General features: G+C 44.8%; 1 protein-coding gene across 11 annotated transcripts in view; it reads right to left on the bottom strand.

Annotated features, from left to right (window-relative positions):
* Nucleotides 1-25,883, bottom strand: part of LOC125464019 (membrane-associated phosphatidylinositol transfer protein 2) — a 427,235-nt gene that overhangs the window by 237,851 nt on the left and 163,501 nt on the right. Inside the window, exon 1 of one of the 11 annotated variants that reach the window (XM_059654855.1) lies at nucleotides 12,579-12,822. The exons of the other annotated variants lie outside the window; for them this stretch is intronic. The gene's annotated coding sequence lies outside the window, so the exon portion shown is untranslated. Of the gene's footprint in view, nucleotides 1-12,578; nucleotides 12,823-25,883 lie in introns of those variants that run through there. 11 annotated transcript variants of the gene reach the window in all.

Raw genomic sequence — 25,883 nt, 5'->3', positions numbered from 1 at the left:
TGCAGAATTAGGAGGTGGGTTACATGCTACAGTATTCCCAGCTTCTGACCTGCTGTTACAGCCACTGTATTTCTATGGCGATTCTAATTCAGAGTCTGGTTAATGGTAGCGTCGGGATGTTGATCGTGGCAGGATTCCGCAATGGTAATGCGCTGAATGTCAAGGGGTAATGATTAGATTTTCTCCTTCTTAATGTGGGCATTGTCCTGCATTTGCATGCCATGAATGTTACTTGCCACTTTTCAGCCCAAACTGGGTATTGTCCAGGTTTTGCTGCACTTGAACATGCACTGCTTCAGTATCTGAGGAGTGGTGAATGGTGCTGAACATTGTGCAATCATCAGTGAACATCTCCACTTCTGATCTTACGGCAGAATTATCGTCATCGATGAACCAGTTGAAGATGTCTGGGCCTACGGCACTACCCTGAGAAACTCCTGCAGAGATGTCCTGTGGCTGGGATGACTGACTTCCAACACAACTGTCTTCCTTTGTGCTTGGAGTGACTCTGACCAGTGTACAGTTTTCTCCTTGATTTCCATTGATTCCAGTTTTGATAGGACTCCATGATGCCACACTCAGTCATATACTGCTTTGATGTCAAGAGCTGTCACCGTCAGTTCAACTCTGGAATTGTGCTTTTTTGTTCATGTTTGAACCAAAGCAGTAATAAGATCAACAGCTGAGTGGCCTTGTGGCACCCGAACTGAGCGTCAGTGAAAACAGGAGATTCCTAAGCAAGTGCTGTTTGATATCATCTTCAGCAAACCCTTGCATTATTTTACTGATCATTAAATGTATATAGATGGGTGGAAATTATCTGAGTTGGATTTGTCCTTTTTGAGTACAGAGCATACCTGGTCAATTTTCCACATGGTCAAGTTGATGCCAGTGTTGTAACTTCCAGAACAGCTTGGCTAAGGCTGCAGCAAGTTCTGGAACATACATCTTCAGTATTAGAGCAAGCATGTTGTGAAGGTACACAACCTTGACAGTAACAAGTACCTCCAGCTGTTGCCTGATATCATGTAGAGTGAATTGAATTGGCCAAATACTGGCATCTGTCATTGAATGGACTTCTCAATGATGGTGGATATAAATGCTTCAGCCTTGTCTCTAGCACTGATGTGCTGTGATGGAATTCAGATTATTTGTGAAGCTAATTGCTCAACTGTCCATCTCTATTCATGGGTTGATGTGGGAGGCTGCAGAACTTGGATCTGATCCATTATGATGTGGGATCACTTAATCCTGTCTATAGCTGACAAATGTTGTAGCTTTTAAGTATGCTTGGTGTTGTTCCTAGCATGCTTCTTGCACATTTCATTGGGACAGAGTTCATCTCCTGTGCTGGCCCAAAAGTTATAGATTGTGATGGAATACAACTTTGCTCATTTTCAGAATGTGGCAGTGCCACACAAAACAATGGAGTCTAGGCTCATGCTTACCATTATTTCAATTAGCTTCAACTGCAATTTCACAATTCTCAAAATACAGTTCAAACATTTCTCAATCTCACTCTGGTGAAACTTGCATGATCTTGGCAACAAAGATAACACAGTGTGGAGCTCGAGGAACACAGCAGGCCAGGCAGCATTAGAGGTGCAGGACAGCTGACATTTTGGACTGGGACCCTTCTTCAGAAATGAAGGACCCTGACCTGAAACAACAGCTTTCCTGCTCCGCTGTGTTCCTCCAGCTCCACACTGTGTTATCTCAGACTCCAGCATCAGCAGTTCTTAGAATCTCTGATGTTTTTGGCAAGTCTGTTTCTTTTCAAAAATAGAGAATAAATTTGGAACATCTACTCAGATTCCAGTTCAGAATACAGTAGCGCCTTGACCTTTGTTCTGAGACCAAACTGCAGAAAATAAAATACACACTGCTTAGAAGCAGAAGTATACACAAAGTATATGAGACACAACTTGTGTACATCAAGTAACTGTCAACATGTGTACTGAATCTGCAAATTGAGTATCCACAGAATATGTCTTTGCATCACAAATCAGCACGTTGATATACTCATAGAGCATTTCACAAGAAGTTGCAATTGGAGACTGAGTACTTAAACCTGGGAAATCAGTGAGCGGATCTGATGTAGCAACGTGGGTGGTAGGGCGCTGGCCTTTTCCAAAGGAGTGGATAAGGACATCTCCTCAGGGCTGGATAGGAACTTAAGAGTGGGAGCAGAATTCAGACAGCACCAACAACATAAGTATGACAATGAAAGAAGTCCTGCTAATTAGAAAAGAGTTAAGTTAGAAAGCAGAACACAATGTGACCAAAGTTGGGAATTGAAGATGTAAGGGTGTCTAACATTTCTAAAGACAGGGAGATAGGAAAAGGAGGAAGGGCAGCTCTGATAATAAAGGGTGGATACAACAGAAAATGATCTTGGTTCAGAAGATCAACATGCAGAATAATTTTTGACAGATTAAAAAAAAGGAAGTCACTGATGGGGGTGGTTTGTAGGCACTCAATTAAAAAGCAAAATCAAAAGATTATGGGGCCTGTAAGAAATATACTCCAATAAGATTGGATATTTTACGAAAATCAAAATACTGCAGATGCTGGAAATCTGAAATAAAAATGGAAAGTGCTGTAGAATAGACTACTTTACACCTGGTATTATGTAATGAGATGTAATTAATGAATGACTTTATAATAAAGAATTCACTACTTAACAGTACACAAACTGGTAAAGTGGGTCTCTCTCTCTCTGTCTCTCTCTCACACACACACACACACACACACACACACACACACACACACACACACACACACACACACACAAATGTCTCATTCAGTTTCACATCAGAAATTTAGCTTTGCAACTGTTGCTCTACACTTAAATAAAGGTAATTACAAAGGGAAAGTGTTACAGTTGCTAAATGCAGACTGAGAAGTAGGTAAAAAGGTAAGATGGTTAAAAAAGTGCAAGCAGATATTGAAAAATATCTTTCTAACTCCCAATAAGGATTTATTGCATGAGATAGGAAGCCTATATGAGGATGCGCCATCTCAGGCTAACTAACAAAATTAAGGATGGTACCAAAATGAAAGAAAAGATGTACAATGCTGCACATTAATGGTAGACCAGATGATTGAGATAAGTGTAGAAACCAATGAAAGGTGGCACAGAACATAACAAAAAGTGATGAGTTGGAGTGCAAGAGAAAAGTAGCAAGAAATATAAAAACAGACAGTAACATATTCTACGGGCATATAAAAAAAAGACAGGATAAGACCTTAATTGGAAACAAGGAAATGGCAGAGACTGAAAAAGTATTTTGTATTTGTCTTCACAGTAGAAGATACCAGCAAGTCCTAAGAATAACAGAAAAGCAAGGAAAAAACAACAGAGAACTATTCGAAAAATCACAGCTAGGAGAAATATTGCACAGATATAGAGCTGATTTACTATTAGGATACTGAGATACGTGAATAAAGAGTCATTTTAAAGATGGGCAAACTATAACAACCAGCCCAGCTCTTCCCCTCCACCCACTGCATCCCAAAACCAGTCCAACCTGTCTCTGCCTCCCTAACCTGTTCTTCCTCTCACCCATCCCTTCCTCCCACCCCAAGCCGCATCTCCATCTCCTACCTACTAACCTCATCCCACCTCCTTGACCTGTCCATCTTCCCTGGACTGACCTATCCCCTCCCTACCTCCCCACCTATACTCTCCTCTCCACCTATCTTCTTTTCTCTCCATCTTCGGTCCGCCTCCCCTTCTCTCCCTATTTATTCCAGAACCCTCACCCCATCCCCCTCTCTGATGAAGGGTCTAGGCCCGAAACGTCAACTTTTGTGCTCCTGAGATGCTGCTGGGCCTGCTGTGTTCATCCAGCCTCACATTTTATTATCTTGGATTCTCCAGCATCTGCAGTTCCCATTATCACTCAAACTATAACTACTGCAGCGTTTCAAGAATCAAGGCAAGAATCTCAACTGTTTACAACCTACATTAACGGCAGATGAAGGGACCAAATGTTTGGTTTAGGAGGAAAAATGAGATTTTGAGATATAGGCTGCACGGTGGTTAGCACAGCACTGGGTTCAATTCCAGCCTTGGGCGACTGTATGTGGAGTTTGCATGTTCTCCTCATGCCTACATTGGTTTCCTCCGGGTGCTCTTGTTTCCTGTGCAGATTAGGAGGACTGGCCACAATAAATGCAGAGTTACAGGGAAAGGGTACGGGAACTGGGTCTGTGTTTAATGCTTCTCAGAGAGTTGGAGCAGGCTCAATGGGCCAAATAGCCTTTTGCTGCACTGTAGGGATTCTAAAAGTTTGGTGGATAGAATATAAATGTGAAAAGTTTGAATTTGTCCACTTTGGCAGGAAGAAAGTAAAAGCAGAATATTATTTCAAAGGAAGAGAGTGCACAGAATGTTGTGGTACAAAGGGAACCTTATTCTAATGAAAAGTCTTATTGGCCTCAAAATGTTAATTCTGTTTCTCTCCCAATTTATGCCAGACCCGCAGAGTTTCTCCAGGATACTTGGTTTTTGTTTCAGAATGTTAGCATCCACAACAATCTGCCTTTATTTTAATGTCTGGCTGTTGTCCATGACAGGGATATAGTTGGTTGCTTGGGAATGCTGTTTGTTGCACAGACTGAAAGCAAAGTTTACCCAATATTGAACAAGTTTTAATTAACCAAAAGCATTTGGAATGTTTTGGATACAAGGCAATAAAACACTTGAACTTGATCAAGGCTAGGATTTTATTAAGGATTTACAGTGTCCTTTTTAGATCATGTGCTCCATTCTGGAATGAATTGTGTTTGGATTCGATAAAATGAATCAAAATCAATAAGGCAAGTCTCTTCTATGTTCAGAAACAAATTTGCAGATTTAGCTGCAAGGCTCATGCATGTATAGACATGAGGGCTAGATCATGAATATGGGGAAGAGCATCAAGGCCTCTTCTGCAGCACAGGACACGATAATCCAACAGGCCGCAACAGTTCCAACTATCATTAAAGATGATGGAACTGGGAGAAATTCAGTAGCACAAACTCACTACGAAGTGAAATGCGTTTCTGAATTCTATTAGTCTCACAGTCTACGGTGCTCAATGCCTCTTTGAATGGAAATGAGGTGTTAGCCATGTACTTCTTCAAATTTTTGTCTTAAATAGTTCAGAATCTCAAGTTACAAACAACCCAGTGTCTTATGGAGACATACCAATTCTCAGTTTGCACTTCCTCAAGCATTACAGACATACACCCAAATACCAGCCTGCGCAGGATCTGACATGTGCCTGGAATTTCCACAAGATTCCATGAGTTTATGCAAACCATTGCGCATAGAAATCGGGACAATATGTTAAGGTTGGACAGGGCACTGTGAGGACACTTCTGGAGCATTGTGTACAGTTCTGGTTGCCCTGCTAGAAGAAGGAAATTATTCAACTGAAGAGGGTTCAGAAAAAGATTTACCAGAATGTTGCTGGAACTGGAGGGGTTGGGACTTTTTTCCCTGAAGCATAGGAGGTAGAGGGGTGACCTTTTAGAGGTTTATAAAATCACGAAGGGCATAGATAAGGTGAATAGCATAGGCCTTTTCATAAGGGTGGGTGAGTTCAAAACTACAGGAATATTTTTAAGGTGAGAGGAGCAATATTTTAAAAAGGGACCTGAGAGACAACATTTTCACACACAGTTGTTGTATGTAGAATGACCTGTCAGAGGAAGTGGTAGATGCAAGTACACATGCAACATTTAAAAGAAATCTGGACAGGGACATAACTAGGAAGGCTTTAGAGAGATATGGCAATGTGGGCCAAATGCAGAATAGTGGGATTGGTTTAGTTTGGGAAACTTGGTTGGCATTAATTAGTTGGTTTGAAGGATCTGTTTCAGTTCTGTATGACTATAACCCTGTAACTAAGACTAACATGAAGTGCTGATTATTTTAGATTTCTTCTAAATCTCTTAAAGTAGCTCCCACTATGCTTGGATTAGTTTAGGATTAATGAACAAGGAATCTTTCAGAGCGCCCATGTTAAATCTGGATTCAAGTCCAATTTGGCCATGTGCTATTGCCTGTCCAACACATTGATCAAAATAACCTTTAGATCACTTCACTGAACTGGAGCAAAACTGAATCCATGAATTGCAGCTTATCTTTATGATAGTGAAGCCTTTTACTTCCTACGAATTCAAGGAAAACTCATTTCTTGACTGTCAAAAATATTAATTTTTGTCAGTTCATTCACAGGATGAGAACCTTGCTGGATGGGCCAGCATTTATTGCCCATCCCTAAATGTCCAGAGGGCAGTTAAGAGTCTACCATATTGCTTTGGGTGTGCAGTTACATGTAGGCCAGTCCAGGTAAGGATAGCAGATTTCCACGTGAGTTTTTCCTGACAATTGACAATGGATTCTGTGGTTATCATTAGACTCTTTATCGCAGATTTTTATAGAATTCAAATGCCATCATCTACCATGGCAGGGTTCAAACTCAGGTCCCCAGATCATTACCTGGATTTCTGGATTAACACTTCTACAATTTCACCTCCAATTTCCACCCTGCCCTCACTTTCACCTGGTCTATCTCTGACTCCTCCCTTCCCTTCCCTGGCATTTGTGTTTCCATTTCTGGGGACAGACTGGACACTAGTATCCATTACAAACCCACCGACTGCCACAGCTACCTGGGCTATACGTCCTCACACCCCACTTCCTGTAAAGGCTCCATCCCACATGTTCGGATGAGGCCAAATTTGACAAGGGAACCTCCGAAATGTCCACATTCTTTCTTAGGATTCGCCAGCTTCGGTGTTGACAGGGCCCTCAATCAGGTCCAACCCATCTCCCGCACTTCTGCCCTCACCCCTTCTCTTCCCTCCTGCAACAGCGATAGGGTCCCCCCTTATCCCCACCTACTATTCCACCAGTATCCACATCCAGAAGATCGTCAGATGCCATTTTTGCCGCATCCAGCAGGATGCCACCACCAGACACATATTCCCCCTCCCTTGCCTTCTCTGCCTTCTGCAGGGACTGTTCCCTCTGGGACACCCTGGTCCATACCTCCTTCACCACCAACACCTTCTCCTGTAACCGGTGAAGGTGCAACACCTGCCCATTTACATCCTCCCGACCCAGTATCCACGGGCCCAAACATACTTCCAGGTGAAGCAACACTTCACCTGTACTTCCCAGAATCTAGTCTACTGCATTCACTGCTCACCAATGTGATCTCCTCTATGCTGGGGAAATGAAGTGCAGACTTGGTGACCGCTTCACAGAACATCTACATTCTACTTGCAAAAAAAAGAAGACCCTGAACTACCCATTGCCTGCCACTTCAATGCACTGCCTTGCTCCCAGGCCAATATTTCTGTCTCCGGCTTGCTACACAGTATTCCAGTGAAGCCCAACGCAAGCTGGAGGAACGACGCCTCATTTTCCACTTGGGGACTCTACAGCCCTCCAGACTCACTACTGAGTTCAATAATTTTAGGGCCTAAACTCCCCCATGTCCCAGCCCCCCACCCCACTCACCAGGCCTTGTTACCACATAGTCTGCCACTACACACCCCCTGTTGTTTGTCACTAACAGTAGCCATTAACAACTGCTCACCCTCCCAGTCTGATGGTTAGCAACTCCTTTGTCTGTCCAAGCGTCGTTCTCTCTCTTTGGGCTCTATCCTATCGTTTACTCCCTACCCCATCCACGTCCCTATTTTCTGCCTGTAAAGTGACATTTTCCCAGCCATCGTCAGTTCTGAGGAAGGGTCACCAGACCCAAAACATTAACTTTTTTTTTCTCCTCCGCAGATGCTGCCAGACCTGCTGAGCTTTTCCAGCAACTTGTTTTTGTTCTCGATAAACAGTCTCGCAATAATACCACTAGGCCATTGCCTTCCCATATGAATTACACAGGACGACACAATTGAGGTTATTGACTTGCTCTCGTTCAAATGTTTCATCACCGTGCTGGGTAACGTCAGTGAGGCCTGTGATGAAGCTTTGCCGCAGAACTGACTGATGATGTCGCCTAGTATGGTGACAAAACATCTGAACCAAAACAAGCCAGCTCGGCAAGTAAGTCAACAATCTCACCCACAACCCGAACTACAAACCTTGGCTAAAACTTTTAAGGACTATTCAAGATACAGAGCATGAAAACTGGCCATTCGGCTGAACTAATTCATTCCACTGTTTCATATCCATTCAATTATTAACCGATCTTTGCTAATTAAAACTATTTATTCTATTATTATCATCTTCTCCCTCATTTTAGCTTCCAGCTTATCCTTAAATGAATTTATGTTATCCACTTCAACAAACCCCTGTGATAATGAATTCAATGTTTTCACCATTTTTTGGATAAAGAGGTTTTGTTTTTAAGTTGCCTATTAGATTTAGTTCTCGATATCTTATATTGACACTCTCTAGACAGGCAAAGCTCTACCAAAGCCTTTCACAATTTTAAAGCCCTCATATGTCACACCTGAGTCTTTTTTTTCCCCCAAGAAACCCATCCAGTTGAGTCTTCCAATGACCATATATATCCATGTATTTCTAGTATCATCCTTGCAACTTTTCTCTGCAGCCCCTCCAGTGCTCATAATATGGCAGCCAGTTCTCTTAATGTACACTAACCAAGGGTAGATATAGATATTGTATAATCTCCCTACTTTTAAATTCTGCCCCTCTGGGAACAAAGCCTGGTGCTTGCTTTACTTTTCTCAAAGTCTTGCTAATGTGTCGTGCAACTTCAGTAATTAATTGCCTTTGTTTCCTTATTCTTTCATGGCATGTAGATGTTGCTGGCTAAGCCAGCTATTATCGCCTATCCATAACTGCCCAGAAAGTAGGTAAGACTCAACCACATTCCTCTGGGTCTGCAGTTACATGTTGACCAGAACAGGGAAGGATGGCAGATTTTCTCCTCTACAGGAAATTAGTGAACCAGCTGGGGCTTTATGACAATTGGTAAAGGATACATAGTCACCACGAAGACAAATTTTTTAAAAATTCAAATTCCACTATCTGCCATGGTCAGATTTGAATGCTTATCTAGAAAAACAGGTTGGAGCTCTGGATTACTAGGCCAGTGACATTACCACTCAGTCACCATTTCCCTTCGCTCCATGGAAGATTGAGACTTTACACAAATTTACAGTCTGAAAATTGAACAAAGCAAGAGCACATTATCTAATTATATATTAGCCACATACTTTAGTCAAATGTTAATTTACAATACAGCACAGCACAGGAACAGGCCCATTGGCCCACCAAGCCTATACCAATTCCTAATCCTTAGTGCCCATATGCCATTCCTATCCCTCTTTATATCCCTCTGTTCCCCTCACGTTCACGTGGCTAACAAGGTATGCCTTAGACGTTGCTTACGTGTCTCATTCCACCACCTCCACTGGCAATGCATTCCAAGCGCCCACCTCGCTCTGTGTTAAAACTTTTTCCAGCACTTCTCTCCTAAACTTTCCCCCTCTCACTGTGAAAAATGGGCCCTCTTGTAGTTGACCTTTCCACCCTGGGAAAGAGCTTCTGGCCAAACATCCTATTTATGCTTCCCATAATTTTGCAGACCTCTACCAGGTCGCCCCTCAGCCTTCATCTTTCCAGTGAAAACAATAAGACTTTATCTAAACTCTCCCTATTACTGAAATCCTCCAGACCAGGAACATCCTGGTAAATAAGATAATAAAATGTGAGGCTGGATGAACACAGCAGGCCAAGCAGCATCTCAGGAGCACAAAAGCTGATGTTTCGGGCCTAGACCCTTCATCAGAGAGGGTCTAGGCCCGAAACGTCAGCTTTTGTGCTCCTGAGATGCTGCTTGGCCTGCTGTGTTCATCCAGCCTCACATTTTATTATCTTGGAATCTCCAGCATCTGCAGTTCCCATTATCTCTCACATCCTGGTAAATATTCTCTTTACTAGGCCTTCATTTCTTTAAAAAAAAATTGCTATTTGTAAAGGGTCTTTTATCACCATATAACATCTCAAAGTGTTTGACTGCCTAAAACGCACTTTGAAATGTAGTTATTGTCATCATTAAACATGGTAATCAATCTGTGCACAACAAGCTCTCACAAACAGCAATGTGATAATGACCAGTGATCTGTTTTAGTGATATGACTGAAGCATAAACATTAGCAAGATACTGGGTAAACCGCCCAAGTTTTCTTCAAAATAGTGCTAGTAGGTCTTCTTTATTCACTTGACTCAGCATCTCAACCGAAAAATGAGGAACAAAGTTAAATTCAAGTTGGTATTTTGTTATTTCAGTGAAACTTGTTAAAATAAATGTTACATTGTTTGGGAATGAATGATAAATATTTACTCATCTTCACATCCATCTCCCTTCCTCTACACAAAATGAGAAAATCAAAAATCAAACTAAACATGGGGCGGTGATCAGGAGTTGAGAATTTTTCTGTTGTTTTTGATTGTGGAATAAAATTAGAAAAGGACCATTTTCAAAATCAAGGACTACTGAAGGGATTGCTGCAATTTTTGAAAGCAAGTTACCTGACGCTTGCCAGGGCAGCACGGTGGCTCAGTCTTAAGCACCACTGCCTCACAGCACCCGGGACCCGAGTTCAATTACAGCCTTGGGCGACTTGTGGCATTTGTTCATGCTCCCCATGTCTGTGTGGGTTTCCTCCAGGGGCCATGGTCTCCTCCAGGAGTCCAAGGATGTACAGGTTAGGTAGATTGGTCATGCTAAATTGTTCATAGTGTCCAGGGACATGCAGGCTAGGTGGATTAGCTTGTCCAATTGGTTTCGATTCATTTTATCAAATCCAAACACAATTCATTCCAGAATGGAGTGCATGATCTAAAAGGGACACTGTAAATCATTAATAAAATCCTAGCCTTGATTAACTTCAAAGTGTTTTATTGCCTTGCATCCAAGACATTCCAAATGTTTATGGTTAATTAAAACTTGTTCAATATTGGGAAAATTTTGTTTTCAGTCTGCACAACAAACAGCACTCCCAAACAACCGACTCTATCTCCAGAGGGATGGGGTGGGTCTGGGAGAGACGATTGTCAAGAGAATTGCTGTGGACATGACAGGCCAAATGGCCTATATTCCACACAGTAGGGATTCTATGACTCTATAAGCGCTGTTTACACTGCTGCTTGTTCAAGCAGTGGGGGGGAAAGGCTACAGACGGGCTACAGTCAGGGAGCATGTAGAAAGGGAAACTCAGCTGGCAAAAAGTAGCTGATTGGCCTCTGGGAGGTGACCAGTAATTGATGTCCAAGGGCCTCTGCCTCTCAACAACAATGGGATTGGCTCCCATGTAGTCAAACAGCTTATGAGTGAGATTATTTAGTCAGAAGCCATAGGACTTCTAGAAAGGAAGGTGTCGTCCTTTCTTCTGCAATAAAATGCATCACAAGCCTAATGACAGCTATTATATTTCACTCATCAGTTGTTTAAACTGTCAGGGACTTCATCAATTGAGTACCAGTTACTCTGTACTTTCCGCAAGCAAGTGAAACTACCTGGAGAAGGAAGATTCAAGAACAGCAGGTCGTGACAAACCTAAAGGATCATCTCAGCAAACCCCTGGGACAGAGACCATTCTCGGTCCTTCCCTCTGTCCATAATACCCATTCATTTTGTATCTGTACACATGAGTGAAGGGAGTTTTATAAGGGGGTTAGAAATTCAACTAGTAGTGTTCTATGCTGACAACTCAATCGCTTATCTGTAACTAGAATTTTTTTTTCAAATAGTAATTCTCACTAAGTAGAAAAACCTAGACTGTGCTCTCTGTCAACCTGGGTCAAAAAGAGGGGAAAATTGGGGAATTTTGCATACTTTTTAAAAATCTTTAACTATTATGATGACTCCAAGAATTGCTTTGTTTGATTTCCAGCACGTTATACCAATGATGGGCAACAATAAACAAAACGTAACACTGTGATCTTTGGCATTACAATTCATTTAAATACCAATGTATTAGAAACAAGTTCTCATTTAGGAGAAGAAAACACACAAACACAGTTGGAAAGGTGCAGCCTGCACATCACTACCAAACAGAGAGGTGTTAACACATGTGAAAACAAATTCAAAAATAAGTGCAGGTAGTCAAGTTACAATACTCCCTAAAGTCACCTAACAAAGTTGGTAAAAAGAAATGCCTCAAATTTCCCGAAGAATTTTACAGCTATTCCTCAATAGTTACATTGCTCTTCCAGCTTGTAAATGACAAGCCATAAGGAAAAAAAAAATCACTAGTAATTTTTACTTATTCAAAGCTGAAAGATCCGTTTATTACTTCATGATCTCAACGGCTGCTTTAACATTTGCTTGAACTTTAGTTTCCCCTCTGATACAAATAAATGAGTTTATTGTTTAATTTTATTTGTAATGATTGAATAATCGACACAATGCCCAAGTAATTACGTTTCATATTACATAGCTTGTACAACATCACAGGAAATGAGATATCTTAAATTTTGATTTTTTTTGACATGACAGACGGTAAAAGAGATGGGTAGCCCTGTTCACTACAGTAACAGCAGCACACACTTAACTCCAATATGCAACTGTAATGTGTAACTAATTTACCTTTTCAACACATTTGAAGCTTTGGTTACTCTCACATCTTCATGGGTTTTCTATGAAATGGAAAGTGTTTTCCATTTCACATTCCTTGCAGCTGTGATATCACCATTACTTTTTGTGGACATACAGCAGAGCAGAGGGATACAATCATGTAAGCATTTCACTTTGACTGGAAAGGCATGTTCAGAAAGAACACGGATTTCTTCTCTGCTGGAACCATCGGCCCAAGTTGCCATGGAAAAAGGAGCTGCCCAGAGGCCTGAAGGAGCAGCTCACTATGCCACAAGGCATGAGAGACAGTAATAGCCAATCAGCAGAAAATTACATCTCACTGCAACCAGGAGCTTCCCTTAGCTCAGCAGCAAAGGCTGCGCCCGTGATCTGTATGCAAAGCCAATCAACAAGGTATGCAGCCATTTAAAATGAAAAGGCTCCTCCTCCTGATACATTGATGCTTTTTACTTAAAAGCTTTGATTATTGCCAGGAATTTCATTCTTCAATTTGAGTGGAAGAATAGAACTGGCTAATTAATAAAATCCATGCTGGCAGATTAGTTAATGAGCTAACTTACTTGGAAGAACACAGTTTCTTTTCTCAATTGTGGCCAAATTTCACTTCCATCAGCAAAAAACCCAGCTTGTGAACAGTAGCCTTTCAATATTCCACACATGCATCGACCTAATCCCAAGTTATTCAACCAGTAAACAAACAGCAACACTGCTTTTTGCCCCAGGTCCACTTTTGTTCTCCTACAATGAACATCTGATGCATGGTTTTACCATTCAATTACAATTAGCACCTTATAAATTGTTAATGTCACTCCGCTCCAATCATGAGCAACTGCTCTCTGCATAATATGCAAGTCTCAAACCACAAATCCTGGTGCCTAAAGCCAAATTCAGAACAAAAGGAATGTGCAGCCTCCGATGACCATATCGTTGCTTAGCAACTCAAATGTGGTCTTGGCATCAGCAGTCTTAAATGGTCACTTTTCTGAACACTGTCTGCAGTGGGTGCTATTCGTAGCTTTGAATTGCTGGAGCTTCTCAAACACAAAAACAACAGTGGCCCATCACTGCAGGTAGTTAGTTGGCCGCTCTCATTTTCACATTCATAAAGTTACATTGCTAATACGTCAGCATAGAATGCAAGGGAAAAATCAAAGAACCCCACTCAGGGGCAAAAAATGTCATGAGACATTACAATTTGTACAGTGTGCTGCAAGACAATGGACTCCTCCTCCTCAAAGTCTCTGGCATCACAGACATCAGTATTCAGCCAATTTGATTCACTCCATGTAAGATCAAGAAACAGCTGAAGGCTACGGGTGCTGACAACATCACGGCAACAGCACTGAACACCTGTGCTTCAGGATTAGCTGCATCCCTCACCAAGCTACCCAGTATAGTTCCACCACTAGCATCTACCTGATAACGTAGAAAATAAACTCAAAGGCTTACAAACAGAACAGTAACACTCACTGAAGGCAAGATGGCATTGAGATTCAACGGAAAGCACCATGATTTTCAGTCTATATCCACCTGGTTGGACAGTCATGCTCTAGCTGGATGTGCAGAAATTTGAATTAAGTCCCATTTGCTCATAAGACCATAAGACATACGAGTGGAAGTAAGGCCATTCAGCCCATCAAGTCCACTCCGCCATTTAAATCATGGCCGATGGGCATTTTAACACCACTTCCCTGCACTCTCCCCGAAGCCCTTGATTCCTTTTGAGATCAAGAATTTGTCGATCTCTGCCTTGAAGGCATCCAACGTCCCGGACTCCACTGCACTGCGGCAATGAATTCCACAAGCCCACCACTCTCTGGTTGAAGAAATGTCATCTCATTTCAGTTTTAAATTTACCCCCTCTAATTTTAAGGCTGTGCCCATGGGTCCTAGTCTCCCCGCCTAACGGAAACAACTTCCTAGCGTCCACCCCTTCTAAATCATACATGTTGAGAAGGTATATATTCAAAGCAGTTACACAAAAGTGTTTTCTATATAATGCATGCACAAGAAACAAGAAGTGCCTTCATGCTCACAAAATGTATCAATGGGTCTCCCAGCAAGGACATGTAACTGTATAAGTTTATTCATGCATGGCAGCATTGAAAACAGTCCCAATGCAATTTGTTTATTGATTTCTCACAATCACTAAAATGCACAGGATTAATAAAGGATGGAAAGTGACTGAGACTGACACACCCACAGTTAGGGAAAGTGGTAGAAATTGATTGTTTCCTTTTTCTGTAAAGAAAAAAAGCACAAACAACTTTTTCTTTATTTGTTCGAAGCACCAATTTTTGGGAGATCAAAACTGTTTGAAACAGCACATGCAAAGTGGAGAGACAATTAACAAATCAAGTACGTTCTGCTATCACTTGTCTGCAAAGTAACTGGAGACCACTGCATTCACTACATAAAATATCCTCAAATTACCAGTTGGACAGACCTATCAAACAAATTAGTCATTCCAGAAAAGTCAAATGCAACAAAGACCAACAACAGGTTAATTTCTGATCTTCTATAACAAAATTTTCATTTTAACAATATTAGAATTGTAAGAGCAATGCTTTTAACCAAGTATTTGACTTCAACGATAGAGATAATGGGAACTGCAGATGCTGGAGATTCCAAGATAATAAAATGTGAGGCTGGATGAACACAGCAGGCCAAGCAGCATCTCAGGAGCACAAAAGCTGACGTTTCGGGCCTAGACCCTTCATCAGAGAGGGGTATGGGGGGAGGGAACTGGAATAAATAGGGAGAGAGGGGGAGGCGGACCGAAGATGGAGAGTAAAGAAGATAGGTGGAGAGAGTGTAGGTGGGGAGGTAGGGAGGGGATAGGTCAGTCCAGGGAAGACGGATAGGTCAAGGAGGTGGGATGAGGTTAGTTGGTAGCTGGGGGTGCGGCTTGGGGTGGGAGGAAGGGATGGGTGAGAGGAAGAACTGGTTAGGGAGGCAGAGACAGGTTGATAAAATGTGAGGCTGGATGAACACAGCAGGCCAAGCAGCATCTCAGGAGCACAAAAGCTGACGTTTCGGGCCTAGACCCTTCATCAGAGAGGGGGATGGGGGGAGGGAACTGGAATAAATAGGGAGAGAGGGGGAGGCGGACCGAAGATGGAGAGTAAAGAAGATAGGTGGAGAGGGTGTAGGTGGGGAGGTAGGGAGGGGATAGGTCAGTCCAGGGAAGACGGACAGGTCAAGGAGGTGGGATGAGGTTAGTAGGTAGCTGGGGGTGCGGCTTGGGGTGGGAGGAAGGGATGGGTGAGAGGAAGAACCGGTTAGGGAGGCAGAGACAGGTTGGACTGGTTTTGGGATGCAGTGGGTGGGGGGGAAGAGCTGGGCTGGTTGTGTGGTGCAGTGGGGGGAGGGGATGAACTGGGCTGGTTTAGGGATGCAGTGGGGGAAGGGGAGATTTTGAAACTGGTGAAGTCCACATTGATACCATATGGCTGCAGGGTTCCCAGGCGGAATATGAGTTGCTGTTCCTGCAACCTTCGGGTGGCATCATTGTGGCAGTGCAGGAGGCCCATGATGGACATGTCATCTAGAGAATGGGAGGGGGAGTGGAAATGGTTTGCGACTGGGAGGTGCAGTTGTTTGTTGCGAACTGAGCGGAGGTGTTCTGCAAAGCGGTCCCCAAGCCTCCGCTTGGTTTCCCCAATGTAGAGGTAGCCGCACCGGGTACAGTGGATGCAGTATACCACATTGGCAGATGTGCAGGTGAACCTCTGCTTAATGTGGAATGTCATCTTGGGGCCTGGGATGGGGGTGAGGGAGGAGATGTGGGGACAAGTGTAGCATTTCCTGCGGTTGCAGGGGAAGGTGCCGGGTGTGGTGGGGTTGGAGGGCAGTGTGGAGCGAACAAGGGAGTCACGGAGAGAGTGGTCTCTCCGGAAGGCAGACAGGGGAGGGGATGGAAAAATGTCTTGGGTGGTGGGGTCGGATTGTAAATGGCGGAAGTGTCGGAGAATAATGCGTTGTATCCGGAGGTTGGTAGGGTGGTGTGTGAGAACGAGGGGGATCCACTTGGGGCGGTTGTGGCGGGGGCGGGGTGTGAGGGATGTGTCGCGGGAAATGCGGGAGACGCGGTCAAGGGCGTTCTCGATCACTGTGGGGGGAAAGTTGCGGTCCTTAAAGAACTTGGACATCTGGGATGTGCGGGAGTGGAATGTCTTATCGTGGGAGCAGATGCGGCGGAGGCGGAGGAATTGGGAATAGGGGATGGAATTTTTGCAGGAGGGTGGGTGGGAGGAGGTGTATTCTAGGTAGCTGTGGGAGTCGGTGGGCTTGAAATGGACATCAGTTACAAGCTGGTTGCCTGAGATGGAGACTGAGAGGTCCAGGAAGGTGAGGGATGTGCTGGAGATGGCCCAGGTGAACTGAAGGTTGGGGTGGAAGGTGTTGGTGAATTGGATGAACTGTTCGAGCTCCTCTGGGGAGCAAGAGGCGGCGCCGATACAGTCATCAATGTAACGGAGGAAGAGGTGGGGTTTGGGGCCTGTGTAGGTGCGGAAGAGGGACTGTTCCACGTAACCTACAAAGAGGCAGGCATAGCTGGGGCCCATGCGGGTGCCCATGGCCACCCCCTTAGTCTGTAGGAAGTGGGAGGAGTCAAAAGAGAAGTTGTTGAGTGTGAGAGAAGATTTGACTTCAACAGTGTGTTAGTATCACTAAATATTAAACATGATGCAATAAGTAACTAGTAGCTGGGTAGGCATACCTAACGGAATTCCAAAATGATATTTATATAAACTTATAACCTATCCATACCACTTCTTTTAAGATCTAATTAATTATAAAAATGAAATATAAACATTAATGTCCTTGAAGAAAGGAAATCTACCATTCTTACCTGATAAGGTGGCAGCATTTATAGCCCACCCTAAATGCCCAGAGGGAGGTTGAGAGTTAGCCACATGCTGAGAGTCTGGAGTCACACGTAGGCCTGACCAGGTATGGATGGCGGTTTCCCTCCCTAAAGGACATTAGTGAGCCAGTTCGATTTTTCTGACAATTGACAATGGATTCATGGTCATCATTAGATTCTTAATTCCAGATTTGTTTTTAAATGAATTCAAATTCATTGCTGTAGTGGGATTTGAACCAGGGTTCCCAGAACATTATCTAGCTCTCTGGATTAATGGTCCAGTAATGATACCACAAGGCTATCACCTCCCCACAAGGGAGATTTGTGCCAAAACTGAGAGAGCCATTTAACATACTAGCCAAGCAGCATGTTATATTCATGGAATCATGGCTTACTATCAGTGCCCCAGACATTTCCATTACCATTCCTGAGTAGGAGCAAGAGATCGTTCAGTTCATCGAGCCTACTCCAATATTCAATAGATCACGTCCGATCTTCTACCTCAATGCCACTTGCTTGCATTTTCTTCTACCAAAGTGAACAAGTGCACTCATATTCTCAATGTATTCCACCAATCACAGTTTAGTCCATTCGCGTAGTTATCCTCATCTTTCTGAGGAATCATTTCTGGAACACCCATAGGTCAAACACAGAACATAGAAGTGCACAACACAGAAACAGGCCATTTGGCCCAAGATGTTATGCTGAACATGACGTCAAATTAAACTAACCCCTTCTGCTTGCCTGTGGGCCACATCCATCCATTCTTCAAATATTCACGTGCTTATCTAAAAGTCCCTTAAATGCCCCTATCACAGCTGCCTCCACCACCACCCCGGCAACATGTTCCAAACTCCTATGACTCTGTGTAAAAATAAACATGCTCGTCACATCTCCTTTGAACTTGTCCCCTCTTGCCTTAAATGCATGCCCTCTGTATTAGATATCTCAACTGAGAAAAAGATACCAACCATCAACCCTATCTATGCATCTCATAATTTTACTGACTTCTATCAAGTCTCCATGTAGCATTGGCCACTCCAGAAAAAAAACCCGAGTTTTTATAGCTTCTCCAAGATGAGGGGCCTGCCAGGAGGTAAGTTTCCCAGTTAAAAGCATACCATACATGCAATCAGCAGCCTCCTTTTTTGCAGCAGCAGCAGCAGGAGCAGTGAGAGTGAGGACCCGGGGCTGCCGGTAGGCAAGTTCTTCATTTTGGCAGAAGAGCTGAGTGGAGGTGGTCAAATTACGCTCTCGGAACGTGTGTGAACTGATATATTTGGGCAATGACTAAACCCGAGACATTACACGTGTAGTGTCTACCACCTGCCCTTGTCCTCTGACCCGAAAAAAGACTCTGGTGTGTGTTAATAAAGGAAGTGTTTTGCCTTTTTTTTAAAAATCACGGGCTGGTAAATAGTGTGATTTGGTACAAATTTTTTTCATTTCATTTATCTGGTATTCGATATCATAGTAGCACTACGTTAAGCTGAAGAGTAAAAATGGCAGGAGATCCCAGGCCCACGTTATGTTCCTCTTGTTCAATGTGGGAGCACAGGCATGCGGCTGATGTCCTTGACTCCTACACATGCAAGAAGTGTAAGTCTTGGATAGCACATTCAGCAAATTAGTCACACCGCAGATTATGACTGCTGAGGGAGAAAGGGAATGGGTGACCAAAAGGCAGAAAAAAAAGCAGGAAGGCAGAGCAGGTGGTTAAAATTGTATCAGAGATAATAGGAACTGCAGATGCTGGAGAATCCAAGGTAAGAAGGTGTGGAGCTGGATGAACACAGCAGGCCAAGCAGCATCAGAGGAGCAGGAAGGCTGACGTTTTGGGCCTAGACCCTTCATCAGAAATGGGGGAGGGAAAGAGGGTTCTGAAATAAATAGGGAGATAGGGGGAGGCAGATCGAAGATGGATAGAGAAGGTAGGAGGACAGGAGACAGACAAGTTAAAGAGGCAGGGATGGAGCCAGTAAAAGGTGAGAGTCGGTGGGGAGTTAGGGAGGAGATAGGTCAGTCCGGGGAGGACGGACTGGTCAAGGGGGCGGGATGAGGTTAGTAGGTAGGAAATGGAGGTGCGGCTTGGAGGTGGGAGAAGGGGATAGGTGAGACGAAGAACAGGTTAGGGAGGCGGGGACGAGCTGGGCTGGTTTTGGGATGCGATAGGAGGAGGGGAGATTTTGAAGCTTGTAAAATCCCCATTGATACCATTGGGCTGCAGGGTTCCCAAGCGAAATATGAGTTGCTGTTCCTGTAACCTTCACGTGACATCATTGTGGCACTGCAGGTGGCCCAGGATGGACATGTCATCTGAGGATTTCACTTCAGATTTCATTTCAGGTTTAGCCTTAGGATCTCAATCGGCGCAGGCTTGGAGGGCCAAAGGGCCTGTTCCTGTGCTGTAATTTTCTTTGTTCTTTGTTCTTGTTCTATCTTCTTCTTGATCCATCTTTGATTCGCCTCTCCATCTCTCCCTAGTTATTTCAGAACCCTCTTCCCCTCCCCTATTTCTGATGAAGGTTCGAGGCCCAATACATCAGCTTTTCTTGTCCTCTGATTCTTCTTGGCCTGCTGTGTTCATCCAGCTCTACATCTTGTTATCAAGGCAGTGCAGGTGTCTCCTGCAGTCATCTCCCTCCAAAACAGGTATACGATTTTAGAGATAATGGGAACTGCAGATGCTGGAGATTCCAAGATAATAAAATGTGAGGCTGGATGAACACAGCAGGCCAAGCAGCATCTCAGGAGCACAAAAGCTGACGTTTCGGGCCTAGACCCTTCATCTGATGAAGGGTCTAGGCCCGAAACGTCAGCTTTTGTGCTCCTGAGATGCTGCTTGGCCTGCTGTGTTCATCCAGCCTCACATTATACTATTTTAGATACTGTACAGGGAGATGGCTCACCAGGGGAAGGCAGCAGTAGCCAGGTTCATGGCACCATGTCTGGCTCTGCTATACAGAAGGATGGAAAACAGAGTGGAAGGGCTATAGTCATAGGGGATTCGATTGTAAGGGGAATAGATAGGCGGTTCTGTGGTCAAATATGAGACTCCCAAATGGTATGTTGCCTCCCAAGTGCACAGGTCAGGGATGTCTCAGATCGACTGCAGAACATTCTGAAGGGGGAGGGCAAACAGCCAGTTGCCATGGTGCATACAGGCACCAATGACATCTGTAAAAAACGGGACGTGGTCCTACAAGCAGAATTTAGGGAGTTAGGATTCATGTTAAAAAGTAGGACCTCAGAGGTAGTAATCTCAGGGTTGCTAACAGTGCCACGTACTAGTCAGAGTAGAAATAAAAGAATAGGCAGGATAAATATGTGGCTTGTGAGATGGTGCAGGAGGGAGGGGTTCAGAATTTTGGGACATTGGGACCGGTTCTGGGGGAGGTGGGACTATTACAAATCGGGCGATCTACACCTGGGCCGGACTGGAACTAATGTCCGAGGGGCTGCTTTTACTAATGCTGTTGGGGAGGGTTTAAACTACAGGGGGATGGGGACGAAATGAGGAGGTTAGTGGGCAGTAAGGAGATAGTAACTAAAGCCTTTAAAAAGGAACTAGATAATGAAGTCAGTGTGACTAAGGGGAAGAGTAGGCAGACAGCAGATGATGAATGCAAAGGGGCAGGTGGTCTGAGGTGCATTTGTTTTAATGCAAGAAGTGTAGAACTTAGGGCTTGGATTAGTACCTGAGAGTATGACGTCATTACTATTACTGAGACTTGGTTGAGGAAAGGGCAAAATTGACAATATCCCAGGACATAGATGCTTCAGGCAGGATAGAGAGGGAGGTAAAAAGGGTGGACGAGTTGTATTACTGGTCAAAGAGGATATCACGGCTGTGCCAAAGGAGGGCACTATGGAGGACTCGAGCAATGAGGCAATATGGGCAGTGCTCAGAAATAGGAAGGGTGCGGTAACAACATTGGGGCTGTACTACAGGCCTCCCAACAGCCAGCGTGAGATAGAGGCACAAATATGTAGACAGATTGTGGAAAGATGTAGGAGCAACAGGGGGTGGTGATGGGAGGTTTTAATTTTCCCAAAATTGATCGGGATTCACTCAGCGTTAGGGGTTTAGATGGAGCAGAATTTGTAAGGAGCTTCCAGGAGGGTTTTATAGAGCAGTATGTAAATAGTCCAATTCGGGAAGGAGCCATACCGGACCTGGTGTTGGGGAATGAGCCTTGGCCAGGTGGTTGAAGTTTCAGTAGGGGATTACTTTTGGAATAGTGATCACGATTCCCTAAGTTTTAGAATAATGATGGACAAAGACGAGAGTGGTCCTAAAGGAAGAGTGCTGAATTGGGGGAAGGCCAACTATAGCAAAATTTGGCAGGAGCTGGGGAATGTGGATTGGGAGCAGCTATTTGAGGGTAAATCCATATTTGATGTGGGGGAAGCTTTTTAAAGGGAGGTTGATAAGAGTGCAGGACAGACATGTCCCTGCGAAAATGAGGGATAGAAAGGGCAAGATTAGGGAACCATGGATTACAGGTGGAAGTGTGAGATGAGCAAAGAGGAAAAGGAAGCATGCATAAGGGGCAATCACATCATCCTCTGACACTTCCACCATCTGCAACCTCCTACCCACCCTGAACCGCTTTATCTTCAACTGCTGTCGAGACATCAATCACCTCAACCTCTCCACCCCCTCACCCACTCCAACCTCTCCCCAGCAGAACGTGCAGCACTCCGCTCCAATCCCAACCTCACCATAAAACCCACGGACAAGGGAGGCTCAGTTGTATTATGGCATACAGACCTCTACATCGCTGAGGCCAGATGCCAACTCTCCGACACCTCCTCCTACCGTCCCCTGGATCATGACCCCATCTGCGAGCACCAAACCATCATCTCCCAAACCATCTACAACCTCATCACCTCAGGTGACCGCCCACCCACTGCCTCCAACCTCAATGCTCCCCAACCCCACACCGCCCACTTCTATCTCCTTCCCTAAATCCACAAACCTGCCTGCTCTGGTCGATCCATTGTCTCCGCCTGCTCCTGCTACACTGAACTCATCTCCACCTATCTGGACTCCAGTTTCTGCCCCTTGGTCCATAAATTCCCTGCCTACGTCCATGGCAACGCCCATGCCCTCCACCTCCTCCAGAACTTCCAATTCCCCGGACCCCAAAACCTCATTTTCACTATGGACGTCCAGTCCCTATACACCTGCGTTCCCCATGCAGATGGTCTAAAGGCTGTCCACTTTTTCCTTTCCCGCAGGGTTGACCAGTCCCCCTCCACCGACAGCTTCATCCGCTTAGCCAAACTTATCCTCACCTTCAATAACTGCTCTTTCAACTCCTCCTACTTCCTACAAAGGGAGTGGCCATGGGAACCCACATGGGCCTTAGCTATGTCTGCCTCTTTGTAGGTTGCATGGAACAATCCCTCTTCCGCACCTACAGTGGTCCTAATCCCCACCTCTTCCTCTGTTACGTTGATGACTGTATCAGTGCTGCCTCGTGCTCCCAAGAGGAGCTCAAACAGTTCATCCACTTCAACACCTTCCACCAAACCTTAGTCCATGTGTACTTATCTCAAACACCTCCCTCACCTTCCTGGACCTCTCTGTCGCCATCTCAGGCAACCACCTAGAAACCGATATCCATTTCAAGCCCACCGACTCCCACAGCTACCTGGAATACACCTCCTCCCACCCACCTTCCTGCAAAACCGCCATCCCCTATTCCAAATTCCTTCGTCTCCGCCACATTTGCACCCAGGATGAGGCATTCCACTCCCATACATCTCAGATGTCCTCGTTTTTTGAGGACCGCAACGTTTACAACCGCCCCCCCAACCCCCATCGCCAGTGGTCGAGAATGCCCTCGACCATGTCACCTGCAACTCATCCGTCACACCCCCTCCCCGCAATAACAACCAAAAAAAGAGAATCCCCCTTGTCCTCACATACCACTGGATCCAACGCATCGTCCTCTGACACTTCCACCATCTGCAATCCGACCCCACCACCAAAGACATTTTTCCCTCCCCATCCTTATCTGCTTTCCGGAGGGACCACTCTCTCTGGGGCTCCTTTGTCTGCTCCACACTCACCTCCAGCCCCACCACATCCGGCACTTTCCCTGCAACCACAGCGATACCACCCGAAGGTTGCAGGAACAGCACCTCATATTCTGCTTGGGAACCCTGCAGCCCAATGATTATCAATGTGGATTTCACAAGCTTCAAAAATCTCCCCTCCACCCACCGCATCCCAAAACCAGCCCAACTTGTCCCTGTCTCCCTAACCTGTTCTTCCTCTCACCTATCCCCTCCACCCACCTCACGCCGCACCCTCATTTCCTACCTACTAACCTCATCCTGCCCCCTTGGCCTGTCCGTCCTCCCTGGACAGACCTATCTCCTCCCTACCTACACTCACCTTTACTGGCCGCATACCCGCCTGTTTAACTTGTCTGTTGCCTCTCCACCTATCTTCTCCTCTATCCATCTTCAATCCGCCTCCCCCTCTCCCTATTTATTTCAAAACCCCTTCCCCTCCCTCCTTTTCTGATGAAGGGTCTAGGCCTGAAACGTCAGCTTTCCTGCTCCTCTGATGCTGCTCGGCCTACTGTGTTCATCCAGCTCCACACCTTGTTATCAAGCATACATAAGGTCTAGGCAACTGAAAACAGACAAAGCTTTGGAAGAATATCAGGAAAGTAGGACCAATCTGAAATGAGGAATTAAGAGTCATGAATAAAAAGCGGTCATGAAATATCTTTAGCAAACAGGATTAAGGAAAATCCCAAAGCCTTTTATTCATAGATAAGCAGCAAGGAGGTAACTAGAGAAAGGGTTGGCCCACTTAAGGACAAAGGAGGGGAGCTTTTTGCCTTGGCGACCAGTGCAGGTCAAATAAAACTAAAAGTCTGAGCTCAAATTTGAGGGAGTGCCGTCCCTTTCATTCCAAAGGCTTGTGGCAATTTCTGATTGGGTAGAATCAGGTTATCAGGCCTGCTATAATTTACCAGCAAGCAATTGCCACAGATTATGGGGGCAACATGGTGACTCAGTGGTTAGCACTGCAGCCTCACAGCGCCAGGCACCTGGGTTCGATTCCAGCCTCAGACAACTGTCTGTGTGGAGTTTGCACATTCTCTCCCTGTCTGCATGGGTTTCCTCCGGGTGCTCCGGTTTCCTCCCACAGTCCAAAGATGTGCAGGCTAGGTGGACTGGCCATGCTAAATTGTCCATTTGTGTTCAGGGGTGTGTGGGTTATAGGGGGATTGGTCTGGGTGGGATGCTTCAAAGGGCAATGTGGGCTTGTTGGGCCGAAGGGCCTGTTCCCACACAGTAGGGAATCTAATCAAGCAAGGAATCATAGAAAATGTGTGAGATTCTTAATGAGTTCTTTGCTTTGATATTCACTGACAAGAGGGACATGATGGATGTTGAGGTGAGGGATAGATGTTTGCTTACTCTCAGTCAAGTCAACATAAGGAGGGAGGGGAAGTGTTGGGTATCCTAAAAGGCATTAGGGTGGAAAAATCCCCAGGTCCGGATGCGATCTTTCCCAGGTTGCTGAGGGAAGCAAGACAGGAAATAGACAGCTAAGGCCTTAACAGATATCTTTGCAGCATCCTTGAGCACAGGTGAGGTCCCGGAGGACTGGAGAATTGCTAATGTTGTCCCCTTGTTTAAGAAGGGTAACAAAGGATAATCCAGGTAATTATAGACCAGTGAGCCTGACGTCAGTGGTTGGGAAGCTGCTGGAGAAGATACGGAGGGATATCATCTATTTACATTTGGAAGAAAATGGGCTCGTTAGTGATAGGCAGCATGGTTTTGTGCAGGGAAGGTCACGTCTTACCAACTTGATAGAATTCTTTGAGGACATGACAAAGTTGATTGATGAGGGAAAGACTGTGGATGTTATGTACATGGACTTCAGTAAGGCGTTTGATAAAGTTCCCCATGGTAGGCTGATGGAGAAAATGAAGTTGCACGGGGTCCAGGTTGTACTAGCTAGATGGATAGGGAAGCGGCTGGGCAACAGGAGACAGAGTTGTAGTGGAGGGAAATTTCTCAAAATGGAGAACTGTGACCAGTGGCGTTCCACAGGGATCTGTGTTGGGACCACTGTTGTTTGTGATATACATAAAAATGACCTGGAGGAATCGTCTGATTAGCAAGTTTGCAGATGACACTAAGATTGGTGGAGTAGCAGATAGTGAAGGGGGCTGTCAGAAAATGCAGCAGAACATAGATTGATTGGAGAGTTGGGTGGAGAATTGGCAGATGGAGTTCAATCCAGGCAAATACAAGGTGATGCATTTTGGAAGATCCAATTCAAGAGTGAACTATACGGTAAATGGAAAAGCCCTGGGGAAAATTAATGCACAGAGAGATCTGGGTGTTCAGGTCCATTGTACCCTCAAAGTCGATCCGCAGGTCAA

Source organism: Stegostoma tigrinum, chromosome 26 (assembly GCF_030684315.1).
Source record: "Stegostoma tigrinum isolate sSteTig4 chromosome 26, sSteTig4.hap1, whole genome shotgun sequence".
Classification (NCBI taxonomy): domain Eukaryota; kingdom Metazoa; phylum Chordata; class Chondrichthyes; order Orectolobiformes; family Stegostomatidae; genus Stegostoma; species Stegostoma tigrinum.
Note: the sequence above shows the minus strand (reverse complement) of the source record. Positions and strands in the feature narration are given on the sequence as shown.